A 20213-nucleotide genomic window follows, 5' to 3' on the forward strand; every position below is an offset into this window, starting at 1 on the left:
GTGTGCGTGGATCCCGTAGAGTACTACGGATGTGTAGGGGTGCTAATACCTTCCCTTCGCATAACCGACTCCCGAACCCATTCTCTTTGGTCGCGAGACCATGTCCTTTTCCAGGTTTACTTCGAGCGTTTCCTTTCCCTCTTTTGGGATAAATAACGCACGGTGGCGGCTCTGTTGTTCTTGTTTTCCCGCCGGTTTTTCGCGTGATGCGACAAATAGGCCACCTCTATTATCCTTTGCAAGATCTGGTATGGACCAATAAAATGTGGCATGAGCTTTTGAGACTTCAAAACTCGACTAACACCGGTTTCTGGAGTAACTCTCAAAAACACATAGTCCCCCTCTTGGAACTCAAAATCTTTCCTTCTCTTATCATGATTTGACGTGCATGCCAATTTCTATTGTTTCTTTATTACTTGATTTTGTTATATTTAATAGTAGTTTCATTTTAGGTGATCTGTGCATATATATTATACCCATTAAGTGACTATACTAGTAATTAATCTTGACAAATATCTTTTGGCGACTCTACAAAGCTTTCATCTTCTCTTGGATTGTCTTGATCTTCTCAGAGTGTCTTAAACCTCCTACCATACAACTCCTCAAACGAGGCCATTCAAATACTCGAATGGAAACTATTACTGTAAGTGAACTCAATCAACGACAATTAGCTATCCCAACACCTCCTTATTCTAGCACACAAGCCCTCATCAAATCCTCAAAGGATTGAATTTTGCTCTTCGTCTGACCGCCCATTTGCGGGTGATAAGCAGAACTCAACATCAGCTTAGTACCCAATGCTTCTTGTAAACTCTTCTAAAATATCGACGTAAACCTCAGATCTATATCCAACACAATTCTCGACAAAATACCATGCAGGCTAACAGTCTTCTCAATATGCAACTTAGAAAACTCCTGCAAAGGATAAACGGTCTTAATCAGAATGAAATGAGCCGATTTAGTCAGCTTATCAACAATGACCCAAAAGGAATCATATCCTTCGTCGTCTTCAAAAAACTTATCACGAAATCCATAGAAATGCTATCCCATTTCCACTTTGGAATACTCAACAGTTGTATCAGACCCAACGACTTCTAATGTTCAATCTTCGACTTTTGGCAAGTCAAGCGGACATAAATAAACTAAGGTACTTCCTTCTTCATTCCTTTCCACCAAAACAATTTCTTCAAGTCTTGATACACCTCAATGGCACTGTGATGAATACTCAAACCACTTGTATAAACTTCCTCAAGAATACTCTTCTTAGGCTCGAGTGCATATGGTACACAAACCCTGTCTCTGAACCTCATCATATCATTATCGTCAATCCTGAAATCACCTCCCTTATCTTGATTGATTAACATAAGTCGATCAATGAATCCCACATCGATCTTTTGACCTTCTCTGGTCTCTTCAACGATATCGCTGGCCAACTTTAACATACCTAACTTCATACTATTAGGAGTCTCTTCACATACCAAACTCGTGTCTCTGAATTGCTCAACGAATTTCAATTCTCGAACCATAAGCATCGACATATGCAATGACTTACTACTCAATGCATCACCTACGACATTAGCTTTACCAGGATGGTAGCTCAAGCCAAAATCACAATCCTTCAAAAATTCAAGTCATCTCCTTTGTCTCATATTCAACTCCTTTTGATCGAATATATACTTCAAACTCTCATGACCACTAAACACCTCAAATTTGGATCCAGCAACACATATAGTCACCAAATTTATTTAAAGGCACCCCAAATAATTAAATAAAATTCTAAATGTTCAATAAAATAAAGAGTTAATATCATTTTACCCCCTGCCATTTAGGTGAATTCTGGTTTACCCCCTATAAATTTTTTTGTTGTAAACTTAACCTTATCATACGAAGATTCTATTATTTTAGACCCTGAAAAATTATTTTCTGTAAAACTAACCTTGCCATATGAAGATTTTGTTGTTTTAGACCTTGTAAAACTATTTTTTGTTGTAAAACTAACCCTTTAAAATTGTTTTTTTGTAAACTAACCTTGCCATATGAAAATGACAAGGTTAGTTTTATAAAAAAACAATTTCGCAGGGTCTAAAACAACATAATCTTCGAATGACAATGTTAGTTTTACCAAAAACAATTTCACATGGTCTAAAACAACAGAATCTTCGTATGGCAAGTTTAGTTTTACAAATATTTTTTTTACAGGAGGATAAACCAAAATTCGCCTATATGACACGGGTAAAATGCTCTTAACCCTTAAATAAATTAATTGAATTTAGGGTGTTACAACGGAGCTTGGTGGTTAGTGTAACACCCCGTATTCAATTAATTAATTAATTTAAATTATTTAGATTTTTATTTGATTAATTGATGTTTTAAACTAATTATTGTGTGATTGTGGGGGTAAGTATCCTTGAAGTAGAGGTATAGAGAGAGTAAGAATTTTTCATACTTTTTAGAAATTAATGGAGTTTTAACTAATTATTAGAATATATAGTATTTTTATTTGAGTAAGAAAAAAAATAGAATTATGAGGTGACAAATTAAAAATAACATGGGTGATAGAAAAATAAGGAATATTAGATTTATTAATAAAATAATAAGAAAATAAAACATGTAGAAAAATTGAGGGCAAGGTTGGAATTAAGGAAAATATGTAGGATAAGAAGGGGAAAATCTAATTAGAAAGAAATAGGTTTTTGGAATAAAATAGGATTTGGAAGAACCTAAAAGAATCCGTACGTATTTTTGGAGAGGCGGAGCAAAAGAGGCAAAGAGGGAGAGTTAGGGTTGGAGAGAAGAATTTCTTAGAAGTTGCTGTCGTTTTTGCTGGAAAATCAAGGTAAGGGGGGAGAAAACTATTCATCTAATGGGTGCTAAATCATGAGAGGGTAGAGAGATTCCCTTAACCTCCAATAAGGATTATTTCTTGTCAAAATTGGATTGCTGAAATTGAAATTAAATAATAATATATGTTGATTCATTTACATATTATATCGATATTTCTACTGTAGTGTGCGATATTATTAGATATACACGTTGATACTATAATCACCTTCATTATTATGGATACTGTAACGTGCTTCACTTTGTTCATAGTGTAATATTCTTATAATATATCAATAACTAAGGATGGTTAATATATGAATGATATTTCAAATTACGTTCGGTTATACGAACATAAGTTATATATATGAAAGGTATTTTTCGTGGCTTTATATTTCCATGAACTTAATAATAAGAATACAGTAACGTGTAACGTTTCGTTTTGAGTACAGTACAATGAATTTGTAAAGAAAAACATAAGTTGCTATCCAGTTAAATAGATATAGGTATATAATATTCTAGTTACTTAATAATAATAATAATAATAGTTTAATATTATTAATATTATATTTATTTTTTTGGAATTCTGAGTTAGAGATAAACAATTTGATTATTTGACCAACTAAATTTATTTTCAATTTTGTTAGACTTGATGATTGAGTCCATAAGAGTTATCTTTATGTGCAATAGTTGTTCGTATAACATGTTGACCATTTTAGAGTTGTTTTAGAGTTCCTTGGGAACTCTGTCGAGTTATAATTTTGGATGATAATTTGACGATAATTTGGATGATGATTTGGTGATAATTTTGGGTGATTATTTTGGTGATAATTTGTGACATTGTATGCTGTTGAAATTCATACGTCATGGTGTACGGACTTCGGTCCAGTTTTGGTGAGCCTTGATCCTATTGTGGGGATCGAGTGCGAGTAGCTAGTTCTATTGAGGAATTAGTGAAGCGTTGCCTATGGTGGTGGTAGCGATTTTTGTGTGCTCCGATTCCAAGAGGAAATCAATCCTATGGTGGGGATCATGGAGTGAAGTGAACCCGAGTGTTCATAATTTGGTAGCACATGCATGTTGAGTCAGTTGTCAAGTACATATGCATTTTGTTGCATTTGGTGATTATTATTCTTGTGTTATGACGTGTGGGTGAGAATACTTGATATGTTGATGATTGTTGTAATTAGTGTGTGATATTGTTAGTTAATCTTTGTTTTTCCACTGCTAATTATTGAAGTGTTTTCTAACCCTCTTTCTGTTTGAATGTTGTCCTTACATGGACATCATGCAAATATTCAGAAGTAACTTTGACTGAAGTAAGTGGAAGGATAACTTTTGAAGTGACCTACATAGTTTATCTATTTTATTTAATGGTTCCTTGCTCTGATCATGTAACATCGGGTTGGGATAAACGCTTGATTTGAATTTTGTATCATTGTTGTCGATGTTACAAACTTTTTGTGTTTTGGAGATTATAAGTTATTTTGATTTTATTTCCAGACTATTTTGATTATGCTATTAAGTTGAAATTCATGAGACTTAATGTCTTGAGTTACAATATTATCGAGTTACAAAACTGGACTGAAGTCCGTACACCATGACGTATGAATTTCAACAGCATACAATGTCACAAATTATCACCAAAATAATCATCCAAAATTATCACCAAATCATCATCCAAATTAGCACCAAATTATCATCCAAAATTATAACTCGACAGAGTTCCCAAGGAACTCTAAAACAACTCTAAAATGATCAACATGTTATACGAACAACTATTGCACATAAAGATAACTCTTATGGACTCAATCATCAAGTCTAACAAAATTGAAAATAAATTTAGTTGGTCAAATAATCAAATTATTTATCTCTAACTCGTAATTCCAAAAAAATAAATATAATATTAATAATATTAAACTATTATTATTATTATTATTAAGTAACTAAAATATTATATACCTATATCTATTTAACTGGATAGCAACTTATGTTTTTCTTTATAAATGATAACATGAAATAATATCACATTCTAGGACTCGATTTAATTAAATTATATTATTATTCGCTTCAATTTATTTCATTTTATTCGATACTACTGGGTATTTTTCCTTCTGTTTATCTCAGGTAGCTTATTTGAAGCATAAGTGAAAAAGGAAGAAAAGGAGGTGCAAAAAGGAACGAAGAGAAGCAATTTCACTAAAGCCCAGCCCAAAACTACAAGCCATGAGCGCTGAGCCTGTGACGACCGCCACACAAGGTGTGACGAGCGCCACGCCCTGCTGCCTTGTGTTACGAGCGTAACACATGGTGTGACGGACGTCACACCATTCTCCTATATTTTTTGGCCTCAGAAACGCAACAGAGGCACGTTGATGCCTATTCTTCCGCTTGACTCCGGAAACGTGAAGACCAATTACGCAAGGCACTTTTGGAAACAGTTAATTAAGTGGATTAGTATAAATAGGACCAATTATGGAATCCTAAAAAGTTCAGAATTTTTCCCAGTTTTTGGCATAGCTTTATTTTTACTGCTTTCTATTTTTTTTCAGCATTCTACCTTTATTTGCAATTTTTATTTTTATTTTCCAGTCAATCTTTCGGCACTTAATTAATTTTTCACACAATAGTTTCTACACCGGAAGCTATTGTGTATCTTTTGCTGGATCTAACCTTACGTTAGATCCTAGATTTTTATTCCTTCACTTTTTATTTTCCTGGCCGATTGAAGAATTCAAGAACAAATCCAACCGGTCTGTGGTGGAGTGTTCAAGATTGCCATTAATTATTCAGGTTCTTTAATTATTGTTTGAATTTATATATGCCCTGCATTATTGTTTATTTATATTGTTTGCCTGAGATGGATTTATTTAAGCATGATGATTGTTTAGATCTGTTTAGCATGTCCGGCTAATTTATTTAGGTATCGGTATGTAAAGTAAGCGGAATGAAGGAATCAAAACTAAGTTGGCTTAATTACGTTTAAAAAATAAAATCACTCTTTTTATGGTCTCAATTTACAGGTTTAATACCAAGGTTTTTGTACGAGAGTAAAAGACTAAAGAAGTTAAAATCAATAGAACGAAAGTTTGAGTTTTTAACTGGACAGTGTAAATTGGACATTAATTCTAGATCAGGGCGAAAGCAATTTTTAGAGTTAATTAAATTCTAACCTTTTTCAAAAAGTATTTTTAAAAGTTAAATGTGAGAACGAAAGTTAAGCATTTGAATTTAATTATATAATCTAAGTCAACAGAGCGAGAGTTTGAGACGAGGGTGTTTAAACGATTAGTATTTTCTTAAAAAGAGTTTCTATAGATTCTATTGTTTTCAAAAAGTGATTTTGGACTTAACTAATAAGTGACAGCTACGTTAATTTAAAGTCACGGTCTATTCAACAGAGCGAGAGTTTGAGAGAAGACTTTTAATCAATGGTGTCCACTGAAAAGATTTATTTTAAAACCAAGAAACCAACGAAGACTTGATTCCCTAATTACGACGAACTACATACCGATATCCGTTTAATTGATATTTAACCTAGATCTTATTTTAGTTTTAACCCTTCCCCCAAACAATCAAAGTATCATCCGCCTTAGCTTTACGAAGTAACCTTAGAAAACGGTATATCGATTCATAAGTCCCTGTGGGATCGATATCTTTTAAAACTACGCGATAGAACTGTGCACTTGCAGTTAGTACCCCAATTCGACTCATAAAGTCGCGATCAAGTTTTTGGCGCCGTTGTCGGGGACTTTTATTTAGTCGATATCGTAACTCTTCTGTTACGCTGTAGAGACTAAAGCAATTTTTATTTCTTCTTTTTTTTGTTGATTTGTATGCCACACACTCGCTCACAAGGCGAGCCGTTTTACTTACGAATCAACGACATCGAACTATATCTCTGAGTCTTACGACGAATTCGGGAATATCGTGCTGCAAACAATCTCCCTCCTATCGAAATTCCTGATATCAAAAATCTTCTTCCTTCACCGATACCCGAGATGGCAGAACCAGCTCGTGCTCTTCGAGATTACGCCGCTCCATCGCAAGATGAGCCGCATTCGAGTATTGCTCCACCCGCAATCGAAGCAAACAACTTCGAACTTAAGCCTTCGCTGCTATAGGCAGTGCAACAGAATCAATTCTCTGGAAATCTCACCGAGGATCCAAACCTTCATTTATCCGTATTTGTCCAATACGCTGATACTGTTAAAGCTAATGGTGTCACTTCAGAGGCAATTCGACTTCGTCTTTTTCCTTTCTCGTTAAGAGATAAAGCTAGAAGATGGCTTCAATCTCTTCCTTCCAACTCAGTTACCACATGGAACGAGTTGAAGAAAGTCTTCCTTGCCCGATATTTTCCTCCAAGCAAAACAGCTATGTTGAGAGCCCAGATAAATGGATTTAAACAGAAAGATAACGAGTCTCTTTTCGAAGCATGGGAAAAAGATACAAAGACATGATGAGACTTTGTCCACACCATGGTTTAGAGGACTAGTTAGTGATTCATACCTTCTATAATGGTCTCTTGTACAACACAAGGTTAACAATAGACGCCGCAGCAGGTGGTTCACTTATGGATAAACCTTATGCCGATGCTTATCAACTTATCGAAAGCATGGCCCAAAACCATTATCAGTGGAGAAGCGACCGAGAAATGGTAGAGAAACCTCAAACGAAAAGTGGCATGTACGAGATAAGTAGCCTTGATCATGTAAATGCAAAAGTGGAAGCCATTGCCCAGAAAATTGAAAGTTTGAATGTATCACCTCCAACCACCGGAGTTGCCGCAACTCAGAATTGCGAAGTCTGTGGAATCCAAGGTCACACTCCTGCAGATTGTCAACTCCTAACAGGAATCCAAGCAGAGCAAGTGAATTATGCTCAAGGAAATCCCTACTCACACACCTATAACTCAAACTGGAAGAATCATCCTAATTTTTCATATAAGAATAATAATGCTTTATACGCACCAGGACAAGCTCCAAATCAAGCCCCAGCTATACCTCCTGGATATCAAAAGCCGATCCCATCTACACCTAACAATAATGTTCCTAGGAAATCCAACTTGGAAATAATGATGGAGAACTTCATAGCTTCTCAACAGCAAACCAATAAAGATTTCTTAAACCAGAATATACACACTAGCGAACAAATCAAACAACTAGCAAGTAAAGTAGATGCCTTGGCTACCCATAATAAAATGCTGGAAACACAAATATCACAAGTAGCTCAACAACAAGCGCCTACTGTTGCCCCAACTGGTACATTTCCTGGACAGCCCCAACCTAACCCGAAAAGCCACGCTCATGCAATCATACTAAGAAGTGGAACGGAAGTGGAAGGACCAGTAGATCCAAGAAATGAAAACCACAACTCTAAAAAGTCAACTGAGGAAGAAAGTACACCTAAGGAAAAGGAAGAGAGTAACAAGGAAACCGTAGAAAAGAAAGAACCTTATGTACCTCCACCACCTTATAAACCACCTATCCCTTACCCTCAAAGGCTTATTAAAACCAAAGATGCGGGCCAATTTAAAAAATTTGTTGACCTACTAAAACAATTAAACGTCACAATTCCGTTTACAGAAGCTATTACGCAGATGCCCTCATATGCTAAGTTCTTAAAAGAAATTCTTTCTAATAAAAGGAAACTTGAAGATAGCGAAACTGTTACACTCACTGCTGAATGTAGCGCTATAATCCAGAATATGCCTCATAAACTTAAAGATCCGGGTAGTTTCTCTATACCCTGTCACATAGGAAAATTTGTCATAGATAAAGCCTTATGCGATTTAGGAGCCGGTATTAGTGTTATGCCTTTATCCATATGCAAGAGACTTGAAATGGGAGAATTAAGACCAACTAAAATGTCTGTGCAACTGGCAGATCGTTCTGTTAGATATCCTGTAGGAATTCTTGAAAACGTTCCCGTGCGCATAGGTCAATTCTACATTCCAACCGATTTTATAATTATGGACATTAGAGAAGATGAAGTTACACCCATTATATTGGGAAGACCATTCTTAGCAACCGCCGGTGCAATCATAGACGTAAAACGAGGACGACTCACTTTCGAAGTAGGAGAAGAAAAAATTGAGTTCATTCTTTCCCAATTTTTAAAAGCACCTGCAATAGAAGATACATGTTACTTCATGGATATCATCGATGAATGCATAAAAGAAACAGAGTTAGAAAATGACAAATTGTCTGACTATCTTGTAGAAGACAAACTCAACCAATGTTTAGCAATAACACCGGACCCTACGCAATGCCTTAAGAAACCAACCCTAGACCTGAAAACACTTCCCAAAAATCTGAGATATGAATTCCTAGACTTAGAACTTGAACGACCAGTGATAGTTAATGCAGACCTAGGAAAGCTCGAAACCGAAAAACTCCTACATATCTTAAGAAAATATCCAACCGCACTAGGGTACAACATCACCGATCTTAAAGGAATAAGTCCTTCTATTTGTATGCATCGCATCATGCTAGAAGAAGACTGTAAAACTTCTAGGGAACATCAGAGGAGACTAAACCCGATCCTGAGTGAGGTAGTAAAGAAGGAAGTAACCAAGTTATTAGAGGCAGGTATCATATATCTTATATCTGATAGCAAATGGGTTAGTCCTGTACACGTAGTACCAAAGAAAGGAGGTATAACAGCTATCGAAAATGAAAAAGGAGAAACTATAACCAAACGAATCGAGTCGGGATGGAGAATGTGCATTGACTATAGGAAACTAAACAAAGCAACCCGAAAAGATCATGTCCCTTTACCATTCATTGACCAGATGTTAGAACGATTAGCAAAACATTCTCATTTCTGCTATCTAGACAGTTACTCAGGCTTCTTTCAAATACCAATTCATCTGATGACCAAGAAAAGACAACATTCACGTGTCCTTTTGGCACCTTCGCTTATAGACGAATGCCGTTTAGTTTGTGCAATGCTCCTGCAACCTTCCAAAGGTGCATGATGGCGATATTCGCCGATTTTCTCAAAAATATCATGGAAGTATTTATGGACGACTTTTCCGTATGCGGACAAAGCTTTGAAGAATGTCTTGAAAACCTAGAAAGAGTTCTAGAACGATGTGTAAAAGTAAACCTAGTACTTAATTGGGAAAAATGTCACTTTATGGTACAAGAAGGAATTGTTTTAGGACACATCATCTCAAATAGAGGAATTGAAGTAGACAAAGCCAAAATAGAAGTAATTGAAAACCTTCAACCTCCGAAAATTGTGAGAGAAGTACGAAGCTTCTTAGGACATGCCGGTTTTTACCGACGATTCATTAAAGACTTCTCTAAAATAACTAAACCTTTGACCGGACTATTGATGAAGGATGCTGAATTCGTCTTCGACAATAAATGTTTAGAAGCATTCCAAACGCTTAAACAAGCATTGATCTCCACACCCATAATGCAGACACCAGATTGGAATGAACCATTCGAAATAATGTGTGATGCCAGTGATTACGCCGTGGGCGCTGTTTTAGGACAACGAAAGGATAAAAAGCTTCACGTCATATATTACGCAAGTAGAACTCTAGATGAAGCACAAATGAATTACGCCACAACCGAGAAAGAACTCTTAGCAGTAGTGTTTGCACTAGATAAGTTTCGTTCTTACTTGGTCAGAGCTAAAATAATCGTTTACACCGACCACGCTGCTATCAAGTACCTCTTAACAAAAAAGGATGCTAAACCTAGACTCCTAAGGTGGATCTTGTTGCTACAAGAGTTCGATCTGGAAATCAAAGATAAAAAAGGAACTGAAAACGTAGTAGCAGATCACCTCTCTAGACTTGAAAACCTGGAACCGAAAACAACATCGATCAACGATGATTTCTCGTACGATAAACTTATAGCTACTTTGGAAGAAAATAAAGCTGATAAACAGGTAGAAACCACCTTAGCTATATGTGTTACACCATGGTACACTGATCTCGTCAATTATTTAGCTGCCGGAATAGTTCCACCTACTTTATCCTACCAGCAAAAGAAACGATTCTTCTATGACATAAAACACTATTACTGGGATGACCCTTTACTTTTCAAAAGAGGCCCCGATGGTATTTTCCGTCGGTGTATACCTGAAGAAGAGGTAGAAAATATAATCCAACACTGTCACTCCGCTTCTTATGGTGGACATGCAAGTACATCCAAGACCTGCTCCAAAATCCTACAAGCCGGTCTTTATTGGCCAAACATATGGAAGGATGTGCATGTGGCTATCAAGAAATGTGATAAATGTCAACGCACAGGAAACATATCTAGACGTGATGAAATGCCACAAAAGGGCATTTTGGAAGTAGAGATTTTCGACGTGTGGGGGATAGATTTCATGGGACCTTTTCCACCTTCCTTCGGTAACAAGTACATACTCGTAGCAGTTGACTACGTATCAAAATGGATTGAAGCTATAGCTTCTCCAACAAACGACACACGAGTAGTAACTAGACTCTTTAAGAATATAATATTTCCAAGATTTGGTGTCCCAAGAATAGTAGTCAGTGATGGTGGATCGCATTTCATATCTAAGGTACTCGAAAAACTACTGTTTAAGTATGGCGTAAGGCATAGAGTAGCGACACCTTACCATCCTCAAACCAGTGGGTAAGTGGAAGTGTCTAACAGAGAAATCAAACGAATATTAGAAAAAACAGTCGCCACCTCAAGGAAAGACTGGTCATTGAAACTGCCAGAAGGTTTATGGGCGTATCGAACCGCTTACAAAACTCCCATAGGGACAACCCCATTTAAGCTTATTTATGGAAAATCATGTCACCTCCCGGTAGAATTAGAACATAAGGCCTACTGGGCTATTAAAAATCTAAATTTAAACTATAAGGCCGCCGGTGAAAAGCGAATCCTTGATATAAACGAATTAGAGGAACTCAGACGAGACGCTTACGAAAATGCCAGAATCTACAAAGAAAGAACAAAACAATGGCATGATAAGCGCATATCAAGGAAAAACTTCAAACAAGGCGATACAGTCCTGTTATTCAACTCTAGGCTAAAGTTATTCCCGGGAAAACTACGATCTAGATGGTCAGGTCCCTTCCAAATAACCAATGTTTTTCCCAGTGGAGCGGTGGAAATTAAAGGAAAATCCATTGAACCGTTTATCGTAAACGGGCAGCGTCTAAAACATTATCATCATGCAGAGAACATTGAAGATTCATAAGTCCTGCACTTAGACGTAGTGCCCCAAAATTTTATAGATTATATTTGATAGTGTTTATGTCGAGCTTGCGACATTAAACAAAGCGCTTAGTGGGAGACAACCCACAAATTTTCTTTATCTTTATTTTTATTTCTTCTTTAATTATTCTTCTAAATTTTATTTAGTATTCATTCTTAATTTATTTTAACTTATAAAAAATTTATTCTTTTCTTCTTTCGGCATTTGGCCAAATCCTGACTAAAACTCTTGCTTTTCTTTTCTCTAGCTAACACTAACCTGATGGGACAAATTGATCGTATGGGTATCAAATTCAGAGGGAAAGCTCAGAAACAAAAGTTTGAGGAACTAGCAGAGAGAGAGATGCTACCTAGTTTGTATGCTGATGACTGGGCAATGACTGCCCTTGGACTAAGAGAGAGTGTCTTGTATTTGCTGAGTCAAATAGGGTGGGAAACCACTCTTATCCGTAGACAATTCGTCACTTACCGGAGACTGACTCTAGAATTCCTTAGTTCTCTGATCTATCTACCCAGCCATGGAAAAGGAATAAGCAGAGGTTTCATCCAGTTCAGAATGTTCAACATGGAGTATCAATTTAACATTCAAGACTTTACCAACCTTTTAGGTTTCCCTACCTCTTTTGATACATTCACAGTGAGCCAAGAAGAACTTTTTGAATATAGAGAACTTGAACACTTTTGGGGAAGCTTGACTAGAAATGACGATCCCGAGGAACATGAGTTTCTTTCTGGAAACATACATAACCCGGCCTTTCGTTATTTCCATAAGATCCTGGCCCACACCTTATTTGGGAAGAAGTCAAACAGTACCTCAGTTTCACGTGATGAACTCTTCATCATATTTTGTGCTTCCCATAACCGTCCAGTAAACGTGCCACTTTTATGTTGGCAAATTTTGACCGCCTTATCCAAGACGAACGAGCACCAATTCAAATAGGCGGCTTGATAACCATGATTGGTAATGCTATCGGATTACGTCAACCTATGCTTGACTTAAGCCCTTTTGTGGCATTGCGACTATGAGTATACCCTTCCTCTTCAACACTATGTTTATAGAAAACCTAGGGTCTGAAGAGTTTGAGCTTATAATTAACAACCAAGTTCTTTGCATATTCACCTTGCCTAGTCCAAGGACTAGTGTTCATAACCGCAATAACTGGCTCTACAACCTGAACGGAATACCCTCTCCTGCTAGATCTACTGAATCCATCCAGGACTATGAGATTTGTGACGACCAGATCCCTTATGCTGAATCTGACCCTCAGACACCATTTGGTTATTATGATATTGATCCTCCTCCTCAACCTATCCCGACCGAAGAGTCGGCAATACCTGATCCTAGACATCATGTGCCCGGAGATAATTATAACACCATCATTCAAGCCTTGATGTCAGAACAAGACGCCCTCAGAGAAGAGTTAGCTAACATGGGACAAGAATTTCTGGGATACATGAACAATATGACAAATCAGTTCCACGAGTTGCTAAACCGTGTTAACTCCTTTGCTCCTCCGGCCAGAGATCATGCAGATGGATAAATGTTGTTTTTTCTTAGTTACTTAGTTTTAGTTTAGGTTATTCATTAATTTTGTTTCAAATTATTTTAGTATTTGTTTTTCTTTCGCATGTTTGCTTTTGTCTTCCAATGTTACATTATGATTATTTTATGAAGCTATTAATTTATTTTACTTTATTATGACTTATGCAATATCTATCAATAATGCTCTCTACTGTTGCTACCCACATAACTTATTAAAGATATATATATATTATGAAAGTAGAATAGCATGAAAGGCAATTTAAAAATATCACAATAGCAAAATAAAATAAACATATGCATAACAAAATAACAATAATAAAATATAATGATAAAAACAAGGTACGTTGCAAGAATGACTGTGTGACGAGCGTCACACAATCCATTACGGTCGTCACACCAAGTGTCTGTGACGCCCGTAACACCCCTGTCACGAGCGTGACACCTTCAGACTATGTGAACGTTATTAACCGTCGGAGACACGACCATTACACCACCCACTTTTTACCTTCCCCATTTATTCACATTTACCCACATTTATTTACTTTTCAACCACTCCCTTTCCAACTTCCAAATCTTTTCCTATAAATGCCCACCATACCTTTCTTCATACACCACAAACCATTCTATAAAATCAATTTCATTTCCATTCTCCCCTTATTACCTCTTTCAAACCACTTATCGGTATGGCGGGAAACCAAGATTTCGGAAATATCATTTTCCGATCCGAAGATGAAAATTATCAAAGGGAGCAGTTTGAGCGTTTCCAACAGCGAGGCGTCCAATCCACCAGGTATCCTGATTTAAATTGTTTACAAGAATTAGGATTACTTCAAGGTATAGAATGAATGCTCCGCCTCGCTGATTTAACCTTTCTTTGCACTCATAATCAACCTACCTACCCCGCTCTCACCTTAGAATTTTTAAGTTCTTATTCGTACAACACTCCTACCAGTGAAGACGAGTACTTAACCGGTACCGCAACCTTCCGAATGTTCAACACCGAGTACTCCCTATCCCAAAACCAATTGAGCACCATGCTACAATTCCCTGTAGAAGGTCAAGTTCACCCTAGGATACCTCCGAACTCCCAGTGGCATATAAACGCCTTCGACCTCTTTAGAAAAATTTCCGGTGTGGAAACCAACAACTGGGATGTATTACTTGCTTCGCATATACATAACCCAACCATCCGGTACTTCATCTGCATCCTGCAAAACACTATTTTTGGTCGACCGAACAACAGCAAAGTCAACGCCAAGGAATTATTTTTCCTCCACTGCATCTTTGCAGCAGATACACAGGTAAACGTTGCCTCCTTCCTATTTCATCATATCCGTACCATATGTGCTAGAGGCCGTCAACCTTTTGTAATCGGTGGATTAATCACCACCATAGCACTTGGCTTAAATCTTGGGGATTGACTTCAGAATTTACAATCCTTCCCACCCCTATTGATGGATATAAGCTACTGTCGGTCCAGCCGCCTAATCAAAAACAGGGTAGGCGGAGGGTATTACCTTATGGTGAACAACCAGGAAGTCCCAAGCATTGTTTTACCCAACATTGCCCTAACAGATGTCACCAATCCCAACCGCCACATCTATGATCTGAATGCTCCCGAAGCTACCGAACCTATGCAAGCAAACCCGCCTTCAGACGAGTTTGCAGAAATGGAGCAAGGTGATCAGGTTCCTGCACAACAATCAGTTCCGCTCAACCCTTCCGATAATGCAGCTGGTCCATCCTCACGACATCGTCGACGAAGAAGGCCAGCAACCAACGACGACATCATGGATGCTATCGATGGTATGCAAGCGTAGAATCTCGAAGTGATGCAGATGATGCGCCAGATGCAACAACAACAGGAAGCCAGAAATGCCATAACCGACCAGCGGTTTGCTGAGTTGCTCAGCAGGTTTGACGACTTAGACGTACGTCAACGATCACCAGGTCCAAGAACCAGGGGCGGCAGGCAGCATTGATTTTAGTTTTTTCTCTCTTTTCTATTTCTTTTGTTTTCTTTGAAACATTGGGGACAATGTCTCATTTAAGTGTGGGGGGAAAAACCTTGTTCTTTAAATCTTCCCTTTTCAAGTATGTTATCTTTCCCTTGTCATTGTTATTTCTCTTTCTTATTTAATTTAATATAAAATATATATATATATATATATATATATATATATATATATTTAATTTATTTATTTATTTATTATAATATATATTTATTCTAAATTAAGTCCCTAGTGTGAAAAATTTCCATTATCTATTCCCCTCAATTTTCTTGAGCCATAACAAAATTTAACACAATCAATAAATATAAAGGTTGTTTATTTTATCAAACTTGAGTGAAATCAAGACAATTATTACCGTACCGCCCCAACGCTCTAAACAAACCTCAACATGTTAGATCAGAAAGGTACCTGTTATACAAGTCCCTGGACTTTTAACTTTATAGTAACCCCGAGTAGTTTATACAAGAAGTCAGCACCATCTTAATAGCAAACTACGTGGAGGGCCGATGAATATAAGTGAATGATTCCCAAATAAAAAATAAAAAATATATATATATATATATATAATATATATATATATTATATATATATATATTATATATATATATATATAAATATATATATATATATATATATATATATATATATATATATATATATATATATATATATATTATATATATATATATATATATATATCAGGAAATGCACTAACTAAGTTAGGTGATCCTTACCATCATTTTAATCTAAAGGTTGCAGATCATACAAAAACATAATACGAAAGATCCATTATGAGTTGGTTCAGCAGGTATTTGGTGCTGAACTTGGTAGGGCGGACTACGGTCCGATCCCCCGCAATTTGCAATGGACCAAGAAATGAAGTTATCCGACTAATGTACCAGAGCTTCAAGCTAAAAAGAAGATCAGAATCACTAACCGGTCACTCCACTATGTGCGCGAAACGATAAAGGGCTTAATGTGATTTCGCTAGAATAAAAACGGGTGAAATAAGAGAAAAAGAACTAGGCTGGTTATAATAGCATGACTCGAACTAGTTTGCATAAAGTGAGGTTATCTGAGGATGTAACGGTAGTTCTTGATGTCAAGATTAAACTCAAGTTATTTCTAAACAAGGTTTACTTGCAACCTGGTACGAATTGATGTGTGTTTTGAAATTTCATCTGGCTAAATTTTTAAACGATTTCTATACTGTATCTTGCTTGAGGACAAGCAAAGGTCTAAGTATGGGGGAGTTTGATAACATGAAATAATATCACATTCTGGGACTCGATTTAATTAAATTATATTATTATTCGCTTCAATTTATTTCATTTTATTCGATACTACTCGATTTTCCTTCTGTTTATCTCAGGTAGCTTATTTGAAGCATAAGTGAAAAAGGAAGAAAAGGAGGTGCAAAAAGGAACAAAGAGAAGCAATTTCACTAAAGCCCGGCCCAAAACTACAAGCCATGAGCGCTGAGCCTGTGACGACCGCCACACAAGGTGTGACGAGTGTCACGCCCTGCTGCCTTGTGTTACGAGCGTAACACATGGTGTGACGGACGTCACACCATTCTCCTATATTTTTTGGCCTCAGAAACGCAACAGAGGCACGTTGATGCCTATTCTTCCGCTTGACTCCGAAAACGTGAAGACCAATTACGCAAGGCACTTTTGCAAACGGTTAATTAAGTGGATTAGTATAAATAGGACCAATTATGGAACCCTAAAAAGTTCAGAATTTTTCCCAGTTTTTGGCATAGTTTTATTTTTACTACTTTCTATTTTTTTTCAGCATTCTACCTTTATTTGCAATTTTTATTTTTCTTTTCCAGTCAATCTTTCAGCACTTAATTAATTTTTCACACAATAGTTTCTACACCGGAAGCTATTGTGTATCTTTTGCTGGATCTAACCTTACGTTAGATCCTAGATTTTTATTCCTTCACTTTTTATTTTCCTGTCCGATTGAAGAATTCAAGAACAAATCCAACCGGTCTGTGGTGGAGTGTTCAAGATTGCCATTAATTATTCAGGTTCTTTAATTATTGTTTGAATTTATATATGCCCTGCATTGTTGTTTATTTATATTGTTTGCCTGAGATGGATTTATTTAAGCATGATGATTGTTTAGATCTGTTTAGCATGTCCGGCTAATTTATTTAGGTATCGGTATGTAAAGTAAGCGGAATGAAGGAATCAAAACTAAGTTGGCTTAATTACGTTTAAAAAATAAAATCACTCTTTTTATGGTTTCAATTTACAGGTTTAATACCAAGGTTTTTGTACGAGAGTAAAAGACTAAAGAAGTTAAAATCAATAGAACGAAAGTTTGAGTTTTTAACTGGACAGTGTAAATTGGACATTAATTCTAGATCAGGGCGAAAGCAATTTTTAGAGTTAATTAAATTCTAACCTTTTTCAAAAAGTATTTTTAAAAGTTAAATGTGAGAACGAGAGTTAAGCATTTGAATTTAATTATATAATCTAAGTCAACAGAGCGAGAGTTTGAGACGAGGGTGTTTAAACGATTAGTATTTTCTTAAAAAGAGTTTCTATAGATTCTATTGTTTTCAAAAAGTGATTTTGGACTTAACTAATAAGTGACAGCTACGTTAATTTAAAGTCACGGTCTATTCAACAGAGCGAGAGTTTGAGAGAAGACTTTTAATCAATGGTGTCCACTGAAAAGATTTATTTTAAAACCAAGAAACCAACGAAGACTTGATTCCCTAATTACGACGAACTACATACCGATATCCGTTTAATTGATATTTAACCTAGATCTTATTTTAGTTTTAACCCTTCCCCCAAACAATCAAAGTATCATCCGCCTTAGCTTTACGAAGTAACCTTAGAAAACGGTATATCGATTCATAAGTCCCTGTGGGATCGATATCTTTTAAAACTACGCGATAGAACTGTGCACTTGCAGTTAGTACCCCAATTCGACTCATAAAGTCGCGATCAATAAATTCATTGTACTGTACTCAAAACGAAACGTTACACGTTACTGTATTCTTATTATTAAGTTCATGGAAATATAAAGCCACGAAAATACCTTTCATATATATAACTTATGTTCGTAGAACCGACCGTAATTTGAAATATCATTCATATATTAACCATCCTTATTTATTGATATATTATAAGAATATTACACTATGAACAAAGTGAAGCACGTTACAATATCCATAACAATGAAGGTGATTATAGTATCAACGTGTATATCTAATAATATCGCACACTACAGTAGAAATATATATATAATATGTAAATGAATCAACATATATTATTATTTAATTTCAATTTCAGCAATCCAATTTTGACAAGAAATAATCCTTATTGGAGGTTAAGGGAATCTCTCTACCCTCTCATGATTTAGCATCCATTTAGATGAATAATTTTCTCCCCCCTTACCTTGATTTTCCAGCAAAAACGACAACAGCTTCTAAGAAATTCTTCTCTCCAACCCTAACTCTCCCTCTTTGCCTCTTTTGCTCCGCCTCTCCAAAAATACGTACGGATTCTTTTAGGTTATTCCAAATCCTATTTTATTCCAAAAATCTATTTCCTTATAATTAGGTTTTTCCCTTCTTATCCTACATATTTTCCTTAATTCCAACCTTGCCCTCAATTTTTCTACATGTTTTATTTTCTTATTGTTTTATTAATAAATCTAATATTCCTTATTTTTCTATCACCCATGTTATTTTTAATTATTCACCTCATTAATCTATTTTTTTTCTTACTCAAATAAAAATACTATATATTCTAATAATTAGTTAAAACTCCATTAATTTCTAAGAAGTATGAAAAATTCTTACTCTCTCTATACCTCTACTTCAAGGATACTTACCCCCACAATCACACAATAATTAATTTAAAACATCAATTAATCAAATAAAAATCCAAATAATTCAAATTAATTAATTAATTGAATTCGGGGTGTTACAACTCTCCTCCACTTAAGAAATTTTCGTCCTCGAAAATTACCTGCCGAAAATAGAGTCGGATACGACTCTCTCATCTGCTCTTCACGCTCCCGAGTCATGCTCCCACCAGGCGGTCCTCCTCAAACTACCTTTACCAGGGAAATCTCTTTACCCCACAATTTCTTCACTTCCCGGTCCTCTATCCTCATGGGTGATGCCTCCACAGTCAGGTTATCTCTCACTTGTACATCATCCACTTGGATCACATGAGACGGATCCGAAATGTATCTCCTCAACTGAGACACATGAAACACATCATAAAGATTAGCAAGCAACGGCGGTAAAGCAATCCGATAGGCCACCTCTCCTATCCTCTGTAAAATTTGATACGGACCAACAAAACGCGGTGTGAGCTTTCAAGACTTCAAAGCTCGACCAACATCCATTACTGGCGTAACTCTCGAAAAAATGTGATCCCCCTCCTGAAACTCAAGTGCTTTCCTTCTCTTGTCATGGTAACTTTTTTAACGACTCTGCGATGCTCTCATCTTTTCTTGGATCATCTTGATCTTTTTGGTCGTCTGGTGAACAATCTCAGGTCCGAGCACAACACTCTCGCCTGACTCATACCAACACAAAGGAGTCCTACACCTCCTACCATACAATGCCTCGTATGGTGCCATTCC

At 36.3% G+C, this 20213-nt stretch overlaps 1 non-coding gene across 1 annotated transcript; it reads right to left on the minus strand.

The window, feature by feature from the left end:
* Nucleotides 1-7199: 7199 nt before the first annotated feature.
* LOC127109420 (small nucleolar RNA R71) lies at nt 7200-7308 on the minus strand. Its single transcript, XR_007796713.1, has one exon. It is a non-coding gene; the product is annotated as a small nucleolar RNA R71 (small nucleolar RNA).
* Nucleotides 7309-20213: the final 12905 nt, after the last annotated feature.

The sequence above is a fragment of the Lathyrus oleraceus genome, chromosome 7 (genome assembly GCF_024323335.1).
Source record: "Lathyrus oleraceus cultivar Zhongwan6 chromosome 7, CAAS_Psat_ZW6_1.0, whole genome shotgun sequence".
Taxonomy (NCBI): Eukaryota; Viridiplantae; Streptophyta; class Magnoliopsida; order Fabales; family Fabaceae; genus Lathyrus; species Lathyrus oleraceus.